The following is a 16,250-nucleotide window of genomic DNA, read 5'->3' as shown; positions in this document are numbered from 1 at the left end:
ATTTGGGTAGAGAGAGACACTGTTCTGAACAGAAACGTGGAATGCTTTTAGCTTTTATAGAAAAGTGAAGAGTTGAAAGTGAAAGTCGAAAATCGAAATGGGATCGGCTAGGAAAAATTTCTCAGAGCTCAAAAAAAAAAAAAAAACTTTTTGTTAATTTTTATCATGTCTTCTAGACATGATAAAAATTAACTCACCCCCCCTTTTGTCTGGGAATGTTGTCTCCCACTTTCTAAAAATAGACCATGACTCATCCTTTTAAAGAATAGAATTCCAAGAAAAGACTGGGTTCTGGTCTATTTTTAGAAACGGTGAGACAACATACCCAGACAAAAGGGGGGTGAGTTAATTTTTATCATGTCTAGAAGACATGATAAAAATTAACAAAAAGTTTTTTTTTTTTTTTTTTTTACATCTCAGAATTTTTTTCTGAGCTCTGAAAATATTTTGCCAGCCGATCTCATTTCGTTTTTCGACTTTCAACTCTTCTCTTTTCTATAAAAGCATTCCACGTTTCAGAACACTGTGGGCTGTTCAAAAGGCAACACGCCTCCCTCTCTACCCTAATCGGGAATCCTGATCCAGGTGTTCCCCGCTTCACGCTACCTATCTTCACCCATTTCTAAAGAATCTTAGAGAAAACTAAAAGCGAGATTGCAAAAAAAGAAATAGCCTCCAGTGAACACAATTCCAACGACAGTGGATAGCTTTTTGGGGTCCTTCCAGATATATTACCGGTGACCGATAGGTTGTTCAGGGTCTACAGCACAGACTCAATGTTTCTAAAAATAGACCAGAACCCATTCTTTTCTTGGAATTCTATTCTTTAGAAAAGATGAGTCATGGTCTATTTTTAGAAACATTCCTAGACAGCAATCCTAGACAAAAGGGGATAGTTAATTGACAACATTCCTAGACAAAAGGGGATAGTTAATTTTTATCATGTCTAGAAGACATGATAAAAATTAACAAAAAGTTTTTTTTTTTTTTTGACTTGGAATTTTTTTCTCGGCTCTCAGAAATTTTTCCCAGCCGATCACAAACACTCATGTTTTATCATTTTTTTTATTTTAGAATTCATCAACCTTGTTCCTCCTCCCCTCTCACTCTCTCTTTGAGAAGACTATATAAACGGATCGCCAGCGAGCTCTTGTTCATATCAGACGAGTGTTTCGCCTTGAGAACGGAAAAAAAAAAACACAAAAGCCATGCTGCTCAAACTGGAATATAACGATGACTATTACGTGCACGCGTATGTGGATCTAGGATTCCTGTACTGGAATGCCAAAGATATCTTGACTCTCTTGCCTACGAACGTCTCGCATACGACGAGTGTTCTCCAAGTCTTTTTTCCTAATCGACACCATTTTCTTCGACTAGGCGATTTGGACAACTACTCCAAAGAATGGGGTCAACCGAACCAGATTGTCCTCACTTCGAATGAAGCGGCCTTCGTCGCTTCGAAATCCCTGCATAACAAGTCGCTCTTCCCTTGGATGTGTAAAATATTCATGAGACCTCTGACGAGAATTGAGGAGGACGGGGAAACGTATATCACCCTCCGAGAGACTGTGCAAGACGAACAAGAAAGGAAAAAGAGTCCTCTCTTTTTCATCACTCAATTCGGGATCCATCATCTCCCCAAAATCATTCAGAGACATCAAGCCTTCGTTGAAAAGTATCAGAAAGAGGATGATGGTGATGATGATGATGATGATGATGATGATGATGCGATATGGTCTCCAGTCGCTTAAAGAAGGGGAAACGTTCTCCGCTTTCCCTATACCATAGACTGGAGAGTTGAATCAGGAGACGAAAAAAATGGGTCTTGGAAGGAATGAGTGCATTTCAAGATGCATTCGATTCCTTCCGAGACCCATTTTTTTGGGCCACTCTCTCCTCCAATATTGGGAGAGAGAGAAAAGAAATTTATCATCTCCTGTCCACCCAAAAAGAAACTATGTATTTTTGTTTTTCTGGATGCGGCCGAATTTGTAGATGAATCGTCCAGAAACCAGCCCTCAAGCCCATTTTCAGACTATTTCTATACATATTCGGTCACCAAGATGGTCCGGGGACGACTTTGTTTGGACATCATCTCTATATAGATGGTGAAATTTGTATAGCCATTTCTAAAGAATCTCAGAGAAAACTAAAAGCGAGATTGCAAAAAAAGAAATAGCCTCCAGTGAACACAATTCCAACGACAGTGGATAGGAAAAGTGAAGAGTTGAAAGTGAAAGTCGAAAAACGAAATGGGATCGGCTAGGAAAAATTTCTCAGAGCTCAGAAAAAAATTCTAAGATGAAAAAAAAAAAAAAAACTTTTTGTTAATTTTTATCATGTCTTCTAGACATGATAAAAATTAACTCACCCCCCCCCCTTTTGTCTGGGAAAGTTGTCTCCCACTTTCTAAAAATAGACCATGACTCATCCTTTTAAAGAATAGAATTCCAAGAAAAGAGGGGACGACTTTGTCCGGAGACGACTCTGTCCGGGGACGACTCTGTTTGGACTCAACCATAACGTCATTTTAATATAGTGGAATGTGTGTAGAAATAGTCGGAAAAAGGACTCGAACGCCCGTTTTCAGTATATTCCAATACAAAATTGATTGTCCACAACATAAAAAAAGACATCATTTTTTTCTTGGATAGAGCTCCATTTGTATTAGAATATACTGAAAACCGACTCGAACGCCCGTTTTCAGTATATTCCAATACAAAATAGGGCAGTCCACAACATAAATAAAAGACATCATTTTTTTCTTGGATGAAGCTCCATTTGTATTAGAATATAGTGAAAACCAACTCGAACGCCCGTTTTCAGTATACTCTAATACAAAATTGGCTGTCCACAACATAAAAAAAGACATCATTTTTTTCTTGGATGGAGCTCCATTTGTATTGAAACATACTGAAAACCAACGTGAACGCCCGTTTTCAGTATACTCCAATACAAAATTGGCTGTCCACAACATAAAAAAAAGACATCATTTTTTTCTTGGATCGAGCTCCATTTGTATTGTAATATACTGAAAACCGATGTGGACGCCCGTTTTCAGTATATTCCAATACAAAATTGGCAGTCCACAAAATAAAAAAAGACATCATTTTTTTCTTGGATCGAGCTCCACTTGTATTGGAATATACTGAAAACCGACGTAAACGCCCGTTTTCAGTATATTCCAATACAAAATTGGCAGTCCACAAAATAAAAAAAAGACATCATTTTTTTCTTGGATCGAGCTCCACTTGTATTGGAATATACTGAAAACCGACGTGAACACCCGTTTTCAGTATATTCCTATACAAATAGGGCAGTCCACAAAAAAAAAAGACACCATTTCTTTCTTGGATCGAGCTCCATTTGTATTGAAATATACTGAAAACCGACGTGAACGCCCGTTTTCAGTATATTCCAACGAACGCCCGTTTTCAGTATACTCCAATACAAAATTGGCTGTCCACAACATAAAAAAAGACATCATTTTTTTTCTGGGATGGAGCTCCATTTGTATTGAAATATACTGAAAACCAACGTGAACGCCCGTTTTCAGTATATTCCAATACAAAATTGGCAGTCCACAAAATAAAAAAAAAGACATCATTTTTTTCTTTGATCTAGCTCTATTTGTATTGAAATATACTGAAAACCGACGTGAACGCCCGTTTTCAGTATATTCCAATACAAAATTGGCAGTCCACAAAATAAAAAAAGACATCATTTCTTTCTTGGATCGAGCTCTATTTGTATTGAAATATACAGAAAACCGACGTGAACGCCCGTTTTCAGTATATTCCAATACAAATTGGCAGTCCATAAAATAAAAAAAAGACATCATTTCTTTCTTGGATCGAGCTCTATTTGTATTGAAATATACTGAAAACCGACTCAAACACCCGTTTTCAGTATATTCCAATACAAATTGGCAGTCCATAAAATAAAAAAAAGACATCATTTCTCTCTTGGATCGAGCTCTATTTGTATTGGAATATACTGAAAACCGACTCAAACACCCGTTTTCAGTATATTCCAATACAAATTGGCAGTCCACAAAATAAAAAAAAAGACATCATTTCTTTCTTGGATCGAGCTCTATTTGTATTGAAATATACTGAAAACCGACTCAAACACCCGTTTTCAGTATATTCCAATACAAATTGGCAGTCCACAAAATAAAAAAAAGACATCATTTCTTTCTTGGATTGAGCTCCATTTGTATAGAAATAGCCTAGAAATCAGTTCGAACGCCCGTTTTCAGTATATTGTAATACAAATGAAATGACATGAAAAATGCAAAAAGAGGAAAAGTAGCCTACCTTGACGGAAATTCTATTCCAAAAGGGGAAAACTTGTATCCAGGTGGACCCACAGCACGGCCGGAACTCAAGCGAAACTCGATAGGTTGAAATCGATCCATTAAATAACATTCTTAACAAACAGTAAAGTTTTATTCACATCGAGTCGGCTGGGAAAAGTTTCTGAAAAATAAATTACCCCCCTTTTTAGTCTGAAAATTTGAAAATTGATGTCTTCAATTTTTGAAAATTGAAGACATCAATTTTCAGACTAAAAGAGGGTTTTTTTTTTTTTTTTTTTTTTTTTTTTTTTTTTTTTTTTTTTTTTTTTTTTTTTTTCCAGCTAGAGAAATTTTTCTCCGGCTCTCAGAAATTTTTCCGCACTCGATTGGATGAATAAAACATCCCCGTTTCTTTAAGAATGGGATCACTGTTAACTATTTCAGCATTAGACGTTTCGCGTCCAATAATAACTGCCGGGTGTTCAAGAATGCAGATGCACCTACTATATTTTCTACAGAGAAGCTTGACTGGATGGAGAGTGGATGACTTTTTCCAAGATTCTCGACTTTGGACCGTCAAGAGGTAAAGGATCTTTTTGTTTTTTTTTCTTTTAAGAAAATTTATGGATAGATTCATTTCTTTTTGAATGGACCTAGAAAAATAGGACAAAGTTCTTTTCCAAGATTGGATGAGAGAGGGACCCAAAAAAATGGGTCTCGGAAGGAATCGAATGCATTTGCACTCATTCCTTCCAAGACCCATTTTTTTTTGTCTCCTGATTCGTCTCTCTCTCTTCTCAGTCCATTTCCATAAATATAGGGAAAGCGGAGAACCTTTCCCTACTTATTTCTAAAAAATCTTTTCTTTATTTTTTTTCTCCTGAGTTTATGTATATATCAATTCAAATACTTTTGAGAACGGTCATCCCAATTCTCTGTCGTCTTTTCGGTTTCATCGTCCCAACACTAAGTGGACATAGTCTCAGTAGATTTTGGAGCATGGGTCGTTAGTTCATTGTCCCAACATTCAGTGGACATAGTCTCAGTAGATTTTGGAGCATGAGTCGTCTGTTCATTGTCCCAACATTTAGTGGACATAGTCTTAGTGGATTTTGGAGCATGAGTCGTCCGTTCATTGTCCCAACACTCAGTGGATTTTGTCTTTGGATCCTCTGAAGATATTTTGGGGGTATCATGAGATTCTTTGGAAGGTTCGTCCCAACAGGCTGCTGGATCGTAATGGGGAATATTTTCAGGTATGTCTCCCCAACCCTCCGTCTTCCTCGAGTTATTGGAGGAAGTTGACGACAAAGAAGAAGAAGTAGAAGAGCCCATCAATTGGAAAGGCGTATGCTCATCCGGATGTTCCATCACTTGGAAACGGGACAGATTATCCCATTTCTGGATGAGGTTATCGTAAGCTTTTGGGGACGGATCCTTCTCTAACTGATCGTAGGCCTTATCAAAAGCTTGCAGAGGATTGTCTGCTTCCTCCTGAATCCTCTCCTCTTTCTCCGTTCCGTCTGGATAGACGTGATTGATATGAAAATCTCCTTCCATAATATGCCATCGATAGTTGCGCACTTTGTTTTCGGCACAATGGAAATATTTCCTCCTTTGATGATGTCGGGCACATTTTTCTCGATACTTCCAAATGATTCCATCTGGCACATAAATTTCCGTCACGGGTTTTTGATAATCCAAGGCTTTAGCAAAGAATTTAGCTTTCTGGCATCCCACCACATAAATCGTGGAGAAGCTGTGAGTGAGCGATTGGAGAATGCGTCCTAAATGGTTGTAGGGAATATGACCCTCGTTCCAACGAAGTCCATGCCGGTTTCTCGTCAGCCAGGCATTCGTCTTTTGGTTTTTTTCATTCAGTTGGTGGAAGGGGTGAGGAGGAGCAAACGTCAACGATCCCACGGTCAAAAAGTCTTTTGTAGCATAGCCCAATTCTTTTAAAACGTAGGTAAATTCACCCTTCTTGTGGTTGTAGGACTGGAAACCCTCTAGATCGAGCACGATAAAGTTTTCTGAACACGCCATGGCGATGAATACGGTGATGTCTCCCACAAACAGGAGCAAAAAAGAGAATCGAAAAGGTATATATGTATAACAGGAAAGATCTAGAAAGGGAAGAAAAAAAACAATAAAACGTTTTAGAGTCGTCGTCTTGAAAGAGACATTTTTCTTTTCAAAGGGTTAAGAAGTTTCAAAGTTTCAAAGGTCTTTTTTAATGAAGATATGATTAAACCATATTCATAGGACCAAAGGCACTTACCAGCTCAGTTCACGTCTTCTTCTGTTCTCTGAAGAAATCTCGCGGAGGATACACACTTTTATACTCGCGCGACATCTGTCGGGATCGCGACCCCATCTAAATGTCAGGGTCATTCCAACCTCTTAATAGGATCGGAATGAAAGAAACACTTTGATAAAAAATATATTTATGAAAAGATATCTGAGGGTCGTGAGAACATTTTCTCTCTCCCCCCGCCTATTTCAAAAAAAAATAAAAAGTCTTTCTTGGATCGCGTCAAGATTACAAAACAACTCACAGGACTTGTTTATCTCTATCTCGTCAGGGTCACCGTTTCACATAAGAAGATGGATGGACCCTGAACTTTAGACATGATAAAAATTAACTCTACCCGCCTTTTGTCTGGTAATAGGGTCTCACCGTTTCTAAAAATAGACCAGATCCCATTCTTGGAATTCTATTCTTTAGGAAAGGAGGAGTGATGGTCTATTTTTAGAAAGTGTGAGACAACATTCCCAGACAAAAGGGGGGTAGAGTTAACTTTTATCATGTCTAAGACATGATAAAAATTAACAAAAAGTTTTTTTTTTTTTTTTTTTTTTTTTTTTTTAAGGTTGAAAATTTTTCTGAGAGAGCTGAGAAAGATTTTTTCCTCCCAATCTTTTTCGACGATGAAAAAGGAAAAACTACTGATCCGATCTCCCTACGCTTTAGGGAAAAAACACAAAAAATACTTATGAAATATTCATGTGTTGAAATTGGCTATTCAAATAAGTGACATTTTGTTTCTCATTGGAACTGTTCAACGGCGAGTCCACTCGTCTCATTCTTTGGGGTAGGGGATGAAAGTACAGCGGTTTGTTGAAATCGATGATAGTTTCCTCTTTAGTCGGCGGAACTGTAAATCTATCCCGTCTTAACTCTTCTAATCTCTTTGAAAGTCTTTCCACTTGCTCTGCTAAGGTTTCCTCGGTACTCATGATCTCTCTTAGTTTAGGGAAGTCTTGACGTATTGGCTAGAGAACAGAGGGTCTTTTTCTCTCTATACATATATCATGTGGGAGCGTGTGATTTATAAATCCTTGTGAAATCTTTCTACGTCTTGTGTAACTTGGAAGATTCGTCTTGTGTAACTTGGAAAATTCGTCTTCTTCTCGTCGATTGGGCTGGAGTTATGGAAAAGAAATGGGATTGGAAAGAAATCAACACATTACAAAAAAAGGAACTTTTTTTTTCTATTTTTTTCTCTAGGGATTTACATACCATTTCATTCATGAACATTCAAGGGTTCTCTCCAAGACCAAATTTTAGAAGAGGACCACAAAGAGTACACTTGAGGATCCTCTTTCAGGTCTAGGTGAGATAAGGGTTGAGACCAATATTCTTGGGTCTCTAAAGCATCCCAACTCAGACATTTATTATTATTATTAGAAAGTTCATCCTCCTCCTCCTCCTCCTCATCGTCGCACGAGTTCTCCTGGGGAGATACTTCCGCCTCCTCTTCGTCTTCGACAGCTTTGCTCTCGGAGGGGTAACAATGTAATTTCCGGAAAACGTAACTAACCTCCATCAAATGGTATCTAAAATTTCTCACCTTGTTCTCGGCACAATGAATCATCTTTTGGAAATATTGGTGTCGCGTGCATTTCGACTTGTTCCGCCACTCGGTTTTCCCTGGGATGTAAAACTCGTAAACGGATCGCTGGCAGAGCTTGCTGAAAAATTCGGCTTTATCGTATCCATTGACGTAGATCACCTCCACATTTTCGGTCAGTATTTTCAGGATCGTAGGAAGATGCTCGTAGGAAAGACGACCCTCGGTCCATTGCAGGCCGTGTCGGTTATTTGTAGTCTGGTTGACCACAGCTTGATTGCGGGACGATAAGTCATCGTAATGGACAGGAGGGAGAAAAATCATGGATCCGCATAAGGTTAAATCACAATTGATGTAGCCCAATTCTTTCAAGATGAAACATATATCTCCCGTCTTTGGATCATAACAGTGAAAGTATTCCATGTCCAGAACAATGTAGGAATCTTTGAGAGGTTTGGCACTCAAAATGTCCATCTTCTTCAATTGAGGAAAAAAAGAAAACAAAATTATCTCTCTCTCTCGCTGTGTGTCCTGAAGGAAGAAATGGATAGCGTTCTCTCGCCGTCTCCTCTTTTATATATAGAGAGAGAAGGTTGCACGTGACAGGTCGTATGAATTCTGGGAAAGGTCACATTCGTATATATATTTGTTTTTTGAATAATGTCGTGCGTATCTCAGTACACATCCATCATAATAATAATAAAGGTCACCTTGGAAAAAAAAGAAATAAAAAACATGGAACTCGTGCTCGACTTTGAAGGTTTCTACGATTCTCAAGGAGCCTTTATTGTGAAAGAATTGACTTACGTCACATTGGACGGTACTTCTCGAGGGGTATTTGTTTTTAAACCCCCGTTTCCATGGCAAATGCTCACCGAGAAAGAAAAACGAACCGCTGTGTGGGCGAGTGATTATTATCACGGCTTGTCGTGGTACGAAGGAGAAATTCCGTACAGTTATTTTCCATGGGTGTTAACGATGTTGACGGAACCCTTTTCCATGATTTGGGTGCGAGGAGAAATGAAACGGCGGTTTTTAGAGAAATGGTTGCAAAGATCCATTTATTGCATTTCGGGATCGACGCAAGAGATTCTCAAATACAATGGGATCGAACACATGAATTGTCCTAACCATACGAAAGGTTTTTTCCATTGCGCTCTACAAAAAGCGGTTCGATATCATTATTATTTAAAGACACAGAGAAGAAATTCGCAAGGTCGATCCTGCACAATTCAATCTTGACAGAACTCATTAAAAAAATACATATATCATGTTACTTCTTCAAAAGCACAGATGGTTCTGAAGCGAAACTTGGAATTTTGAAATAATAGATCAGGGAGAAATCATTCTTAAAAACAAATGGGTAAAGTCTCGAATCGGCTGGGAGAAAAAAAATTTCTCAGAGCTGAAATAAAATTCTCTAATGAAAAAAAAAAAAAAAAAAAACTTTTGGTTAATTTTTATCATGTCTTAGACATGATAAAAATTAATGACCCTCCCTTTTTGTCTGGGAAGGATGTCTCACCCTTTCTAAAAATAGACCATGACTCATCCTTTCGCTAATGGCAATCATTCCATGAATGAATCACGATTTGTTTTTCAAAAGAGTGAGACAACATTCCCAGACGAAAAGGGAAAAGGGTCGTGAATTTTTATCATGTCTAAGACATGATAAAAATTAACAAAAAGTTTTTTTTTTTTTTTTTTTTTGAGTTGGAAAAATTTTCTCAGCTCTGAAAATTTTTTTCCAGCCGACTCGAGACTTTACCATTTATATTTACGAATAGTCTTTGGATTATTTATTTATTTTCTTTTAAAAAGAAAAATTCTGAGCTAGACCTATCTATTGGCTTAACATTCTGGTCATAGAAACAGTCTAGAATCTCATTTTTTTTTTCGAGGCTAATGCACGGGTTCTCCAATCAAAAGCGTTACTATAAAGGGATTGGTTTGAATGCATTTATCTTCAAATGTTGTAGGATTCTGTTGTTGAGAAGGGGGTATATTATTATTATTATTATTATGATGATGATTGTGGCAGATTCGTTTTCTACATGGAAGTCTAATCTCCTCCGAAGACCTTTTCTGGGGATCGTCGATAGATGGTTTTTCAATAGGAATCGTTTCCCTCGGATCCTCAAGAGATAGAGGGGGGTCCTGTCTTGAGACATGGAGCGGTCTCTCCTCCTCCTCCTCCTCCTCGAGAAGTCTTGAGAAAGGGAGAGGATTTTCGGTTCCCTTATTCTCGAGGGGTCTTGACAAATTGAGAGGTCCCTCCTCTTCGAAAGAGAGAGAAGTTTTGGTTCCCTTATCCTCGAGGGGTCTTGACAAATTGAGAGGTCCCTCCTCTTCGAAAGAGAGAGAAGTTTTGGTTCCCTTATCCTCGAGGGGTTTTGACAAATCGAGAGGTCTCTCATTTTCGAGGGGTCTTGATAAATGGAGAGGTTTTTCATCTTCGAGGGGGTTTGATAAAGGAAGAGGTCCCTCCTTCTCGAGGGGTCTTGAGAAAGGGAGAGGTTTTTCATCTTCGAGGAGGTTTGACAATGGGAGAGATCTCTCCTTCTCGAGGGGTCTCTCTTCCTCAAGGGGTCTTGAGAAAGGGAGAGGTTTTTCATCCTCGACGGGTTTTGACAAACTGAGAGGAATCTGAACAGGCTTCTCCTCATCCCCATCATTATCGAGGAGGATGAGGATAGGCTTTTGGAGAGGTTTTTTCTTTTTTTTTCTGAACAGGCTCCTCTTGATGCTCGGAGAGAGGGATGGGGTAGTTGTTCCACCATTCTATTTTTTCTTGCTCGAGGATTTTTTCAAAAGTCGTGGCCTCCTTAAGATGAGACGAAGGAGGAGAATCCTCGAGAAGAATATAATAGGTATTCTTCCCAGTCTTCTCGATCGAGAGAGGTTCGTGCAGACATTTGTGCAACCATTCACTAAAATGAACGAGAATCCCTTTTGTCTTCTCAAGACGATCCATAATCCTATTCATTTGCGAGACGGTTAGAAAGTGGGACGTGTAAAAATATTTGGCTCGTTTCATTAACAAAATTTGTGCATCCAAAGGTGGAATGTCACGAGCCATCAACACGTTTTCGTCGGATAAAAATTCGTCCCGCATCTTTTGATAACTCCCCACGGTATGATAACCCGCACATTTTGAAAAATCGGAGGTTTTCAAGTAAACGACTCCTTGGATGATATAAAAGGAAAGATCAACATATTTATATTTGAAAGGAATACACGTAGTGAGCTGGGGATGCCTCCTCATGATCCACTTGGACAAAAATACGACTTTGGGGCTCTCCCCTTTTATTTATAGAGAGAAAGAGAGTGTGACCTTCCCTTCCCTCCTCCTCCTCTCTCCCTGCTTCCTCTATCTCTGGACGTCCTTGGATTGGAAAGGGTGACTTTGAAAAAAAAAAAGAAGGTCATGGTTGGATAATTTTTTGTTTATTAAATTATTACTTTCACTTCCTCATTCCCACACACATTCATCTTTTAAGAAAAGAAAAAGAGGTCATGGAGATAAGATTTCTTGGAAAGACGAGAGAGAGAAACAAAAAAAACAAATAAAACGGCCGTCATAGAGCCTCTATGTGTGTCTGTGTGTGTCTATATAGATATATAAAAAGACGAGAGTACTGGGCGAGATCATTTCTTTTCCATTGGGAGCCATGTCGCTATTAGACGTTTTTCCAACTCAACGGATTTCGAACGGGGAGGATTTGAAGACGCTAAAGCAAATCTCCAACTTGAAAAATTTTTTGGCGTGTCATTGTGCGACATTTATTCCGCATTTACCACCTCATCCAGCGATCGTTTCTTTCAACCAAGATGTCGAATCCTCCAACCTGCTCGTTCAGAATATATACAGAAATTTATTCGAATCGCAACAAACGAAAGAGGAATCTCCCTTCTCTTGGAATCGGATGGATCGAGCTTTGAGACGGCCCATTCAAAAAGACCGGCGATATACGGATCCGCGAACGAGTTTTCGGTGGAAGAATATTTTTCTCACGAAACGATATTTTACGTTTGGAGTGAGAACGACGGCTGAGGACGAAGTTCATATTGTTCAAACCACAGCCGCTCCTCTCGCCTATTACGAATCATCGTCCCCCAATCTGAAGGAAAGAAGTTTTAAAGTCAGCGACAGGATGAAATATAAGAAATATATTCTAAGACCTTTTCAAAACTATGTCGTTTTTCCGAAAACGCAATATCTTATCGTCACAACCCAGAAGAGTCTCTTTCTCGTCGATCGGTGCTCGTACTCGCTTTGGAAACAATTGAAAGAGGAGATTTCTTTCCAATCGCCGATGATGTTTCAAGAAAAAGAAGAAGAAAACCCTCCGCCACCTTTACCCCTCCCTTTCTTAGATGATAAGAGGAGCTGGACCAAACCGTTATTTCCCGAAACAAAATCGACCCGGCAAAGGAATGAAATTGAAGTCATCACGATTGAAGATGAGGAGGAAGAAAAAAAATTACCTCTTAAAAAACGGTCGACTTACCGGAACCTACCTGGCGTGCAAGATCCGCTTCAGAATCCAGAAGCTTCTTCTTCTTCTTCTTCTTCCCCGACTTGTTCAAACAGGCAACCTCTTTCGGACTCCTCACAGACAGAACCTCTTCCAGTATCCTTTTCTTCTTCTTCTTCTTCTCTAACCTGTCCCGACATCGTAGAGGTAGAATGTCAGACGGGTCCACAAGCTTCAAAAAGTCCCGACATCGTAGAGGTAGAATGTCAGCCGGGTTCACAAGTTCCAACGGGTCAGAAATCATGGAGGCAGAATCACAGCCGGGTTCACGAGTTCCAACGGGTCCAGAAATCGTAGAGGCAGAATTTCAGCCGGATAAACAAGTTCCAACGGGTCCAGAAATCATGGAGGTAGAATCGCAGCCGGGTCCAGACATCATAGATCCCTCCACTCATCCCAAAGAGACTCCAAGTGTTTCAAGACAGCCTTGTGAGGATCCGGCCCTTCCCGTATGGAATGATTATATGGACTTACAAAATTTGGTGCAACAGGAAGGAGAAGAAAATAATCATACGGATGGGTGGGTCAAAGACTGTTTAGATCATTTAACCTCGAATGAAATTGAACTGTTATGGAATTGCATTTCTGAAATCACATCGGAAATGGGATAAAAACCAAAACAAAAAAAAACTTTTTTAATAACAAATTGGAGGAGGGTCATGATGTCAATTAAAAAAAAATATTATATAGAGCCCAATCTTGGTGGTTCACTTCAGTTTTCCAGCATGAGGTGATCCACGTTTCCCGAAATATGGATCCCATTCCAAGAGAGATTGTGTAGAGCTTTCACTTCAGTTCTTTTTTTTCTACCAAGAGGAGAGGGTCCCCAAAGGGCTACCCATGTCCAAAGAGAGAAAGTGTAGAGCGTTCATTTCAGTTTTTTTCCAAAGTTAGGGAGTTTTCAAATGACTACCCATTTCAGAGAAAGAGAGAAAGAGAGAGAGAGAGAGAGAAGGTGTAGAGCGTTCATTTCAGTTTTCCAAGGTTAGGATGGTGGTGGAGAATCCTCCAAAATGGCTACTCATCTCAAAGAGAGAGAGAGAGAGAGAGAGTCTATTTCAGTTTTCCAACATTAGAAGGTCCCAAAATACCGTCTGAATTCAAAGAAAGGTCGTCTAGAGCGTTCATTTCCAGTTCTCCAAGATCAGAAGAAGAGGGTCTGCTTTTCCCAAAATGGCTTTCCGCATTCAGAGACAGCGAAGTGCAGACTTCAGTTTTTCTCCCTCCCCAAGAATAGAGGGTCCCAAAATGGCTTTCCATTTCAAAGAGAGAGGGAGAGGCGTTCATTTCCATTCTCCAAGATAGGGTCGTCTGCTTTTTCCCAAAATGGCTTCCCAATTCAAAGAGAGAGAGAGAGAGTGAAAAGGTGTGTAGAGCGGTCATGTTCATTCTCCAAGATAGGGTCGTCAGCTTTTTCTCAAAATGGCATCTCCCCATTCAAAAAGAGATCGTAACCAATTTTTTCCAGTTTTTTTCCAAGATGGGGGGGAGAAGAAAACCTAGGATGGAATAACACGACACACAGAGAGAAAGAGAAAAAAACGCCGTCTTGTCATTTTCTGATAGGGTACCGGTGTTCGAATACTTTTGTGACCGACTGTACACTTTCCCGTAAACATTTGGCGTTTGTCTGTACCACGGAGTATAAATAAGGAAGGGAAACTGGTATTACAACTTTTCCCAAAAATGGTCCACTTTTGTCGCATTATTTATAGAGGGCGCTGCAATCGTTAGCTGTTCTACTTTTCGTAGGATTTGACATAGGCAGTGAGTAATTCTTATAGTGCAACCTGCTTCGCCCCTGGATGCAACACTGGTTATACATCTGTTAGGCAGAAGAATAAAAGCTTGGGAATCAAGAATCCAAGTATATTTAGAGCTCCAAAGGTGAGCAACATTAATATCATGCCTGATCACAGTCAGACGAATTTATATAACTTTACAGAACGTCTGGATTGCTAGTAAATAAGAGGGTATTTAAAAAGTAATAGACTGGAAATTAGTTAAATATTTCACAGAACTTTAAATTGGAAATTAGTTAAATATTTCACATAACTTATGTGCATTTGCATTTCGTGCATGAAAGCAGGCAATCCTGAGATTTTAAAGTTAAATAAATTTCTGGAATTATGCAAGAATGATGGAATATTTGCCTCTTTATTTCATTTACAGTAAAGAAGATTAACTCATTTCCCCTTCTTTTCCGTTTGAAGTAGGTTTTTATAATAAATGGAAATGAACACTGTGCTGCTTAAAATTAACTTCACTTGCATGGTTTAGTGTAAACATAACAGCAGATAAGTGTAATGAAAAATTGATTTTCCATGAGATAAATTCAGCATATTAAATAAGTTATGAATATTATAAAATCATGTCACCTAATCACATAATTGAATGACTGTTAAAAGTTAAGATTTAAATCTGGATACACTGCACAGTGAGAACTATTATGCAAAAGGATTTTAAATTTGAATGTGTAAAACTATTCAAGCATTAGTGCTGCAATTTAATTTTAATTTGCCATTACTATTTTCAAATTAAATTTTAATCATTAAGTATTAAATTTGCATCAAAGTCACGTTAAAAAAAATGCATACAACAAGAGTATTTTAATTTTGTATGTAACTGAATTCTGATATTTATACATACTTGTTGAAATATATTTTACAGGATCCTGTGCTGCTAGACAAATGGAGACATACAATTCCTCGGGCCGACCGAATACTTTCAGAGAAGGATGTTGTATGCGAGCATCATTTTGCAGAAGGGACGAAGCTACGAGACGAAGTTGTTCGATGAGACAATATTCAAGTTGGAAATGGGCCGCCCTAGACTCCAAGAAGGAGCAATACCCTCAATCTTTCCAAATCTGCCTTCATATTTATTCAAACCGTCACGTAAAAGAAAAGTACCTGCTGCAAGAAATGTGCCTGTGGAAAGAATGCTCCATTGGTTGCACATAATGTTGCCGCTACTAAAAAGGATTTTACATTTCTACTGTTGACAGAAAGTGTGCAAAAGATTTCCAAACTGCATTGTTTGTGGACTGTAAATTCTGTAGTTGAATTCATTGTATGTGCTCGATGGGCAACTAATTACATGTGTGAAAAAAAGGGTTTTAATTTATAAAGATATGACTGTTAAGGTTAGTTTTGTTTTGACATTTTTATAATTTCAGTATTGTGCGTCAAACTGCACTTGGTACTATTGTGCTACACATTCATTGCTTTTTTTTTCATGTGTAATTTATTCTTCACTTATTTATTGTTATTTTTTCAGATTTCTATGTTACCTTTTCTGAATTTTTGAGCTATGAAGAGATGAATTTTTTTTTTTTTTAATTAAGGAAATTGTCAGAGATGATACTTGTCTGTAGTGTCTTAGAAGGATTATTTTTCAATCAAAAACATGATCTGAGAGACATAACATGAAATTATGTCTCAATGGAAATGGATTAGGCATATTTCATTGTCATTGGTTTCATGCCTTAGGAAAGAAACCAACAAGTGTCTGGTTAAGAAGCATATGGCAGAGGAACCAATTATTAATACTGAC

Source organism: Stegodyphus dumicola, chromosome 2 (genome assembly GCF_044657685.1).
Source record: "Stegodyphus dumicola isolate Sdum_Otavi_A_Nest chromosome 2, ASM4465768v1".
Taxonomy (NCBI): Eukaryota; Metazoa; Arthropoda; class Arachnida; order Araneae; family Eresidae; genus Stegodyphus; species Stegodyphus dumicola.
This window is presented reverse-complemented; position numbering follows the sequence as displayed.